The following is an 8,909-nucleotide window of genomic DNA, read 5'->3' on the forward strand; positions in this document are numbered from 1 at the left end:
TCATGTCTGTTTCGCCTTCACTGATTTAGTTACAGGTGATTTCTTGGATACAATCATACGAAACTTTAGTTTTGTTTCCTGAATGCCGGCCAAAGTGGGTTCTAAGTCGGGGATTTGTCAGGAATCTTACCAACATGTAATATACACTATGTGATGTTGGACGGATTTTTTCTGCCGTAAGATAATTGTCATCCAACTCCTCGTCATTGTTGTCTGTGCCCATCTTCTGTTGCCTGCGTTTCAAAATGCTTGGGATGCCTGCTACCACAAGTTTCTCTTTTAAAGGCTAAGGGGGTGTTTGATTCAATAAATCTTTGGGATGACATTCTTTAGAATTCTTTAGAATAATAATTCTTAATTTTTGGAGTTATTTGGTTCCATTAGGATGACCCTCATAAGTGAGTATCCTATTTCCCATGAATGATCATATTACAAAGGATGTGTTTCAAATCTGAGTTTACCTCAACACTTAAACTCAGATTTGAGTAACCTTTTTACCTAGTATAAAAGGAGAAAACAGAAAGACGTTCTTTACGGAAGTCAATATCTCAACCCGCAAGAAACATGTACTAGCCTTAAGGCAACCAAACGATTTTTCAGAAAGAAACATAATTCAAAAGAATGTCTATCAAATGATTGACTTTCATATCTGATACATACACCATTTGATTTACCGAACCAAACACCCCCTAAGGCATTTTTGGGTAAGATCCCATTTTTTGATGGGGAGTATGGGGTGGGGTTTTCGGACATGTGGGTCCCATGAGATAGTGGGGTGACTGGTGAGAAATTGGAATGGGAAATTAGAGGAGGGTTACTTTAGCATTCCACCCCACTATGATTAGGGGGATGATTCTGGGCTGAGGACTAACGAGAGAATAGTGCCCAGTCAATTTATGATAGAGAGTGAGGAGAATTAAGTGTGATGAGGGAGAGCAGAGAGTTGGCATGGCAAGGCGGTAGCCATGGAGTGAGATGGGGGGAAGGAAAATGCCTTCAAATGGCCCAACCATTGAAGCTTACAGATAGGGGATTTTGCCGAGCGTCTTTGTTTGATTTAGTTATGAAGCTCTAATTTCTTCTGAAGAAGATATGTAAGGACTGAGCATGGAGTTCTAATTTCTTCAATTCAAGAGATATAAGGATTGAGGAGTATTATTCATATCTTGTCGTTCATTCAAATAATTAAAAAATCAATTTCCCTTTTCATTCTCAAGGGCTCTCTTCTTTCCTTCCCCCTCCCCCCATGAGGATCATGTTTTATAACAATTTCTTTTCTTTTCTTTATATTTGTTACTGTTGCATAGCTGATCTGTTCATGTCTTCACCACACTTCTATAGCAACCACCATTCCGCCTACCTCTTTTCCCTGCGAAGTGTGGATCCTCTTCCCCTTACTACTCCCCTTCACTCCGAGCCACCTACTCCCTGCTGCTACTCATCCTAGTGATGCACCTGTTGGCCTTCGCAATGTGAAATATGGGCTATTACTCCTCTTACCCATGATCCCCTCCACCATTTGCTATATGAAGCCGATGCTCCTTCCCATGACCTGAACACATGATTGTTGCCAACTTTCTTTCAACTTCCCTATGAGAGTCCCACCAAAACTGTGAGAGAGTTGGGGCAGAGAAAGCAGCGACTCGACAGGAAATCTGACAATTCTGAAATTGTCTACTCTAAATCCCGCCCCTTAAAACCAAACAACCTAAACTCTCATGGGGATGAGCAACTATCCAACCCCTCAACTGCCAACCCACCAAAGTTGTAGAGCCCTGCTCTTTAAACCCAGTTTATTGACCGATCTATTTGGTTTGGTCTTGCGGGGTCCGAACCAGAAGGGTTGATGCCTGTGCCCTATGGTACATGAAGACAAAGGTGACGTCAAATGTTGAATGGTCGGACAAAGTTGAGCCATTACCCGAAGTGATTCGCACGCCTATGCCGTGCCCTTGCACATTCCACAAGGTCATGTATGAATAGGAAATGTACGTTATCATATTTGAACGATAAGAACTTAATCCAAAATACGTGGCGAGAGTGAGATACGTGTCAAGATTCCATTTTCCTCCAAAATAAAGCAAGGCTGGCTTGTTTGGCCAACTGGGGGGTGTCACTGGTAGGTGCGAGACCCACCAGTGTGACCCACCTGTATGGGTAACATGGGCCCTTGCAAACTCAGCTTGGATGAGCACGTGTGTTTCGATCTCCTCGTCGTAAGGTCTTGTATTTCCAATGATATCGGCTACATCACCCGAAAAAGCGACTTAATGTGTTTTGGTCCATAAATGGACAAAACCAAATAGGCTTTACAAGATATTTATGAACCAAAGTATAAATAACACTTAAACCCTTTTTCTCTCATATTTATGATTTCAGCAAAGTTTGGTGAGGGGAGTAAAGAAGAGGGAGAAAAGAGAAAGAAGGAGAAAAGAGGAAGAGGGAAGCGGCTACCTCCTTGGATCCCGTAGCCACGACTCACCTTTTCACTGTCGGTATCTTCACCGATGTCTTGAGATCTACAATTTTAGGTAAGTAACACCATAAACCCTTGAGATATGATGAAACCTTCCTTGTATATGTTTGAATCTAGAAGATAATGGAACCCTTGCATGATTTCCTTGAAGGGTTGGTGAAGGAAACAAAGATTTGGGAGTTATTGAAATGGTATTTGAGTTTGGGAAGAGGATCCCACGGTTTGGGATATTTCAAGCTAAGGTTTGATTTCTTCCTCCAAATCTTATTAATGTCTTAGATCCATGGAACAATCAGGTAGATGAGGCTTAGGAAGTGTGGAAAATGAAGTGGGAACCACCCTATTGAGTTTCCAAGAGGTGGAATGAAGAAGAGAATGGAAACAACAAAATCCGAGGAATATCGGCGGGTAAGACCGATGGGTGCCACACCTACTAGTGTGACCCGCCTGTCTTCTCTGGGTCAACTAGCAGGTAAGACCAGTGGGTGCCTGACCCACTAGTGTAACCTACTAATCTCGCCAGTGCTTCTGATTCTACCGGTGGGTAGGACTGACGGATTCCAGACCTACCAGTATGACTCGTCGGTCTGGGCAGATTACACAGGTGGGTTCTCCTACCCACCTGTTGCCCAAATGAGCTCCGATGGAACTCAAACTCACCAATGACCTTCTTCACGCTATTATATGCGTCATGACTAGATCATACGTCATTTATAGACCTAATTGGATGTATTTCTAAACTCCTTATCTGTGCTAGGTTTTGAGAAATTCGTCTTCTCACTCCAGATTTTACCCGTGCCACGAGTGCATATTCTTCTACAAGAATAAGTAAGTGAGGAGAGGATTTTGATCTTAATTTTTGGAGTGTTTTTGGCATTCTATGCATTCATAGATTATATTAACATTCCGATTGCCATTCTCATGTATATGATTGATGAATGAATGATGCATTTAGAATTAAACATGTTATATCTTAAATTCTATATGCATGATTACTTGCTTGAAATCTTGAGAATGGATTTATTATATGATGGATGATGATGACGATATTTTTCGATCATGTGTGAGATTTCTAGATTAGATGCCTTAGTCGGTTTGAAAACAAATGCATTGGTACACCGTGGAATGGGACACAAAAGTACTATATAGTTGTCATATCTCATGTAGGAGCATGTGGTTAGGATTTTATATTTCCTCGTGCTACGACCCTTCCCAATAGGGGTTTACATGTTAGTTATCACTGGGGGAAAGCGTCGATTGTGGACCGTCATGGTGGTTAGAAGTACGCCTGACTGATTATTAGGACAGTTGGAAACCTTGGTGATATATTCAAAGGGCCAATCATACTACTTTTAATTTTTGCTGTGGTTCGGCCACGATTTATTTTTTGAAGTGCTTATGGTGGGCCTTCTCCGATAACCCTATAGGCGTATCGTGAGATGGAGAACTCGTTTTGAACTCGGGACATACGCGCACTATGGTTATGAGTAGCACGTTACCTATGACCTAGTAATAATTGTTTAGGTGAAATAGGATTAAAATGAATCTCATGCATATAATATCATTTGAAATGCATTTACTTGTGTACGTCTTTCTTTCCATTTACTGAGCTAGTGAGCTTACCCCTCATGTACACACCTTTTTTAGATGATTTTGCAGGATACTCTGTAGAGGAACCCGTGTTGGGTCCCACTGACGAAACCCCAATAGGGGATTGGTGGGTCCCCAAAGAGTTCGACCAATGTGACGGATGCCCATGCGAGGGTTGTGTTACAGGGCAACAGTGACAGATTTCATCTACTATAGTCTTTTTTATTTTTTTGGTATATTTCTCTTTTGTGCTTTCGATAGTTAAATTATTATTTCTTGTATAAATATCATGCCTACGGGCCCACATGTAATTATATTATGTATAACAATTTGGGTATCAAGAGTATATAGGGAATTATAGGCATTCATTATGACAAGACTTCCTCTGTATTATATTATAATTTTTCATGATAGCTTGTGGCTTGCTACGCTGTGGTTACTATGTCTGATGATCTTGGTGGTTTTGGGTTACCCGAAGGGAATCCAGTTACCGGTCTGGTTCTATATGAACGAGGTGTGACAATGGTGGTATCAGAGCGCAATGCTCTAATCACACACAGTTTGTAAGATTAATTCTTAAAACCCACAATAAGACAAGGGATTGGGAAAAACATAAAAGACTTCAAATAAAAATCTGAAATTACATAAAACTTGAAAATTTTGGCATGATGCATTCATAAGTGAGAGTATCCAAAAAAAAAAGTTCACACAAGAAGAATGATTACATAACCATAGAAAATTTTATACACAAAATAGAAATCCAAAAAAGATATAATCAAGAAGAGAATAATTAGAAAAGAAGGAAAGAAGATAGAGTTCCACAGTCACATCCCAGAAAGAAAAGAAAAAAAAAAAACCATGCCCCACTTAATCATCATCAATGTTAATGACGTCCCCCAGTCGAGACCTTGAGTTGAACCCTAAGCTTTGATCATAATAATCAAATCAATGGTGCACTAAATTCATATCTTCCTAAAGGTATCTTAGGCTCCTCACCATATCCCTGGTAGTTGAGTCCAAACTGGTGTCCAGATCATCTATGTCCATGACCGTGCTTGCCTAGGTCTCCTGTATGGCTGCCTGTCCTGTCAGGAGTTTCTCCTGATCTTCCTATAGTGCCTTCAACCCGGCCATCATACCCTGAAAATCAAAGGCTTCACTTGGAGATGGTGGAACTGCTCTGATGGGGACCTCATTCTCCATCTTTACATCCACATCTATATCCTCCTCCTCAGGGATATAGTCATCGTTATCCTCCTCATCATCAACCTCCTCCTAGGCTACCTCCCCCATCGCTGGTTCTATCAGATGAAATAGCTCTATCTTATGCAAGATACCTCGGGCAAATCTGTCCAAGGGGGCACTACCCACCTCACCCTCAATGTCTACTTGAAAATACTTAAAAATTTTGGTGAGTGACTGGGAGTAGGGGTAGTTACCGTCTGCGGGATGAGCTGCATGGTACTCCATCGTCTTCATGATTACATACGGAAGGCACAGGCAAGGGGGATATTCCAAAGCAATGTAGGGGCAATATGCTACATAGGCAACCATAAAATTCACCTGGTTTCAGTGCCCAGCCCAGGAAGCAGGGTGAACTACGTCAAACGATTGAAGACTCGAACCTCAGCATGGAAGGATGTCTCAGACTCAAGATGAACCTCGCTACCACATATGGTCTAATAGACATGCTTTTAGAAGTTCTCGTTCATGTGGGGACCCAAGACCCTACCCCTTGGAGGGCAATACTACCAGGTACCCTCCAAGGAGATGCCTAGGATCTCTTCCAGTAAGTCAATGGGGAGCCTGATGTTCTGACCCTTTATCCAGTTGGTGAGAGTATACATCCAGTTATCATAGACCACTTCAAGGTTGCAATAAAATAATCGCACAAGGTTGGGGTAGCCCTGACAGTCGAATGATAACATGGCTTCACAACCAAGGGCTGTGAATCTCTCGAGTAGCTAAACCTGAACAAAGTCCTCCGTCACAACCAACTTTTCCATCAATACTGATCTCTTAGTGAAGGTGTCCCAAGAGCGTGCAGCCTTAAGACTGCGAAATACGTTATCGTCATAATCTTCTAGGTCCTCAGAAAGATCTCGGGCAGGTTGGGATCGCGAGGCGGAAGAATTGGAGGCAGCACCCCTCTTCTTCCTACTAGAAGCAAGTCTGTTTCTAGATGAAGAGGCAGTTCCCTTTCCTTTACGAGATGACATCCTGAAAAGTTGGAAAAGAAAGATATAAAAGAAACCGATAAGGTACCAACAGGAAATTGTAAAACAAAGGATGAGAGTAAATGAAATGACATTCGGGGAAAAGCATACAAGGGGAGCAATATATGTAGCATGACGAATAGAAGAAAAAGCTTTTAGTGAAAGGTCATAGACACAATGTAATTGTGTATACATGGTAGATTGACAAAACCACACATTGGTAAATGAATGTCATGGGGATTACGATACTTGAGACATCATACAATCATGATATAAGAGAGGAAAGCAGTTATATAATGCATAGATACATGTAAATACCAAGTTGGTAACCATTGAGAAAATTGACAGATTTCTAAAAGAAGGAGAAATGGAAAATTTAATAGAGAGGAGCATAAACCTTTCATATCCAAAGCATTGAGGAAATTGTTGGCAATAACATATGAGGAAAGGGTTAATTTTATGAGAATGTGTGTAATTTGGCATATTGAGGTCAAACAAGTGAAAGCCCTAAATTTTCCAAGAACACTAACATAGAACTGGGAAAAATTTTCACCAAAGTGAGAAAAAGTGATGCATATGTACAATGTAGCACTCCTACCACCATTATGCAATCAAATGTGAATATATAGACTCATTAAATCATACATTATGCAAGGGAGAAAAGAGAAAATGGGAAAAGCCCTAAAATAGTAAAATTTCAAGGAAATAGGGTTAAACCATCCATAGAGATGATATATGTGATGTTTAGAGATAAGAAACATCAAAGAAATGACAAATCCACATACTACGTTCAATTCATTTGGAAGAAGTCAAAAGAAAATGGAGTTTTTGTGATTATTGAGCAAAAGGAACCAAAATCCCAAAGAAAAAAAGGTAAAACCTACTTACTTGATGTTGAGAATGGGGTTGCGAAGCTTTGAATCCGAATGGGGGCGTGTATCGGGCTTGTGAAGGGCTCCTAGGTCTTCTCTTGATGCCTTGGACGATTTGGAGAAGAGAGGGAAAAGAGAGAGGTGAAGAGTTTTAAAAATAAGAGCTTTTATGCTTTTAAGACAGAACCGCGCGAAGAACCGGTGGGTCATGAAAACGACCCACCTGCCGGTGTGGATTTTGGGCCGAAAAATCCCAGATTTTGGGGATTTTATTTTCAAGCCTCATAGAACCCATTTTTGTGTGAATTAAGAGTTGATATGCAATTGATCTTCATGTATGCTTATGTGGAATGATTACAATACCATATGGAAATTAATGTGTGGAATGCATGCTATGATGATGGAATGCACTATGACTACGTAATGGGAGGCACGATGTGATTTGATTTTGTACTTACAAGAGATGAATGTGGCACTTAATTGTAGCTAATCTTGATGCAATCCAGGTACAAAGCATCATGGTACGTACTAGATCTAGTAGTGATGCAAGTGGGGCCCCACGTGGTTCCCATCCTGTTGGGCGACCACCCAACCCTTGGGGACCTAGACCACGGGTGGGTCTTAGACAAGAAGATACAATTGAGGACTCACCTACACCTGAAATTATGGATTCTCCTCCTGTTGTTACTCCCAATGATGTTGTGACTCTTATCCAATAGTCGCAATAGGCATTTCAACAATAGTTACTCCAACAACAGCAGACTTTCATGAATGCTGTGCAACAATAATTTCACCCTATACATATGGGTCAACATCCTCGTGGGGTACCATTCCCACCAGATCTTCCTGTTGTACCCGATGTTGGAGTTCAGTCGGGGGGTGTTTCTCCTCTGGCACCACCTATTGAGACATAAGGGAGTGTACTACCTGCAGTACCACCATAGGACTAACCAGAAGGTACTCCACCTGAGGTTGCTCCACGGTTCCCTCCTTATGGCACTCCTCCATATTTGGTGCCACTCCCGTACCAGTATTACGTAGCTTATCCTCCATATTATCCACCAACGTCCACTACTGCAAGGCTAGTGGAGTCATTTAAGAGACACTAACCACCTATCTTCACCAAGGTGGGGAGTGACCCTTTAGAGTCGGATCGGTGGATCTAAGAAATGGAAAAGATATTTAAGGTGAAAGAATGTACAGAACCTCATAAACTCATCTATGCTTGATTACAGTTAAGGAATGAAGTTGATTCATGGTGGAAGGCTTCTAAGCCTATTTGGTGGCAACCCATCCAGAACCAACATGGGAACAGTTCAAAGAATTGTTCCTAGCAAACTATTACCCCACCAGCTTCAGAGATCGGAAAAAAAAAACTGAATTCTCAGCTCTAACTCAGGGAAATAAGTCTATCATTGAGTACCAGCAGCAATTTAAGGAGTTATTCTACTTTGCTCCTCCACACATGAAAATAGCAAAGGAAAAGGCAAAGAAATTTTTGAAAGGGATGAAAGTATCTATTGGTACAATTTTGGGGGCTATGGACTTGACTGATTTTGCACAAATTGTCTATAAGGCCAAGACTATAGAAGACAAACAGAAGGGAGGATCTTCCACCTCACCTGGACTGTGGAAGAGGTCCAATCCCTATGCAAATTTGGGAGGCCCAAACAAAAGTTTTCATGGGTCGTATAATTATGGTCCATCATATCAGCAGCCTTATAGGTCATCGGGTTACATGTCATAGCCAGCCAG

Source organism: Macadamia integrifolia, unplaced genomic scaffold, assembly GCF_013358625.1.
Source record: "Macadamia integrifolia cultivar HAES 741 unplaced genomic scaffold, SCU_Mint_v3 scaffold1132, whole genome shotgun sequence".
Taxonomy (NCBI): Eukaryota; Viridiplantae; Streptophyta; class Magnoliopsida; order Proteales; family Proteaceae; genus Macadamia; species Macadamia integrifolia.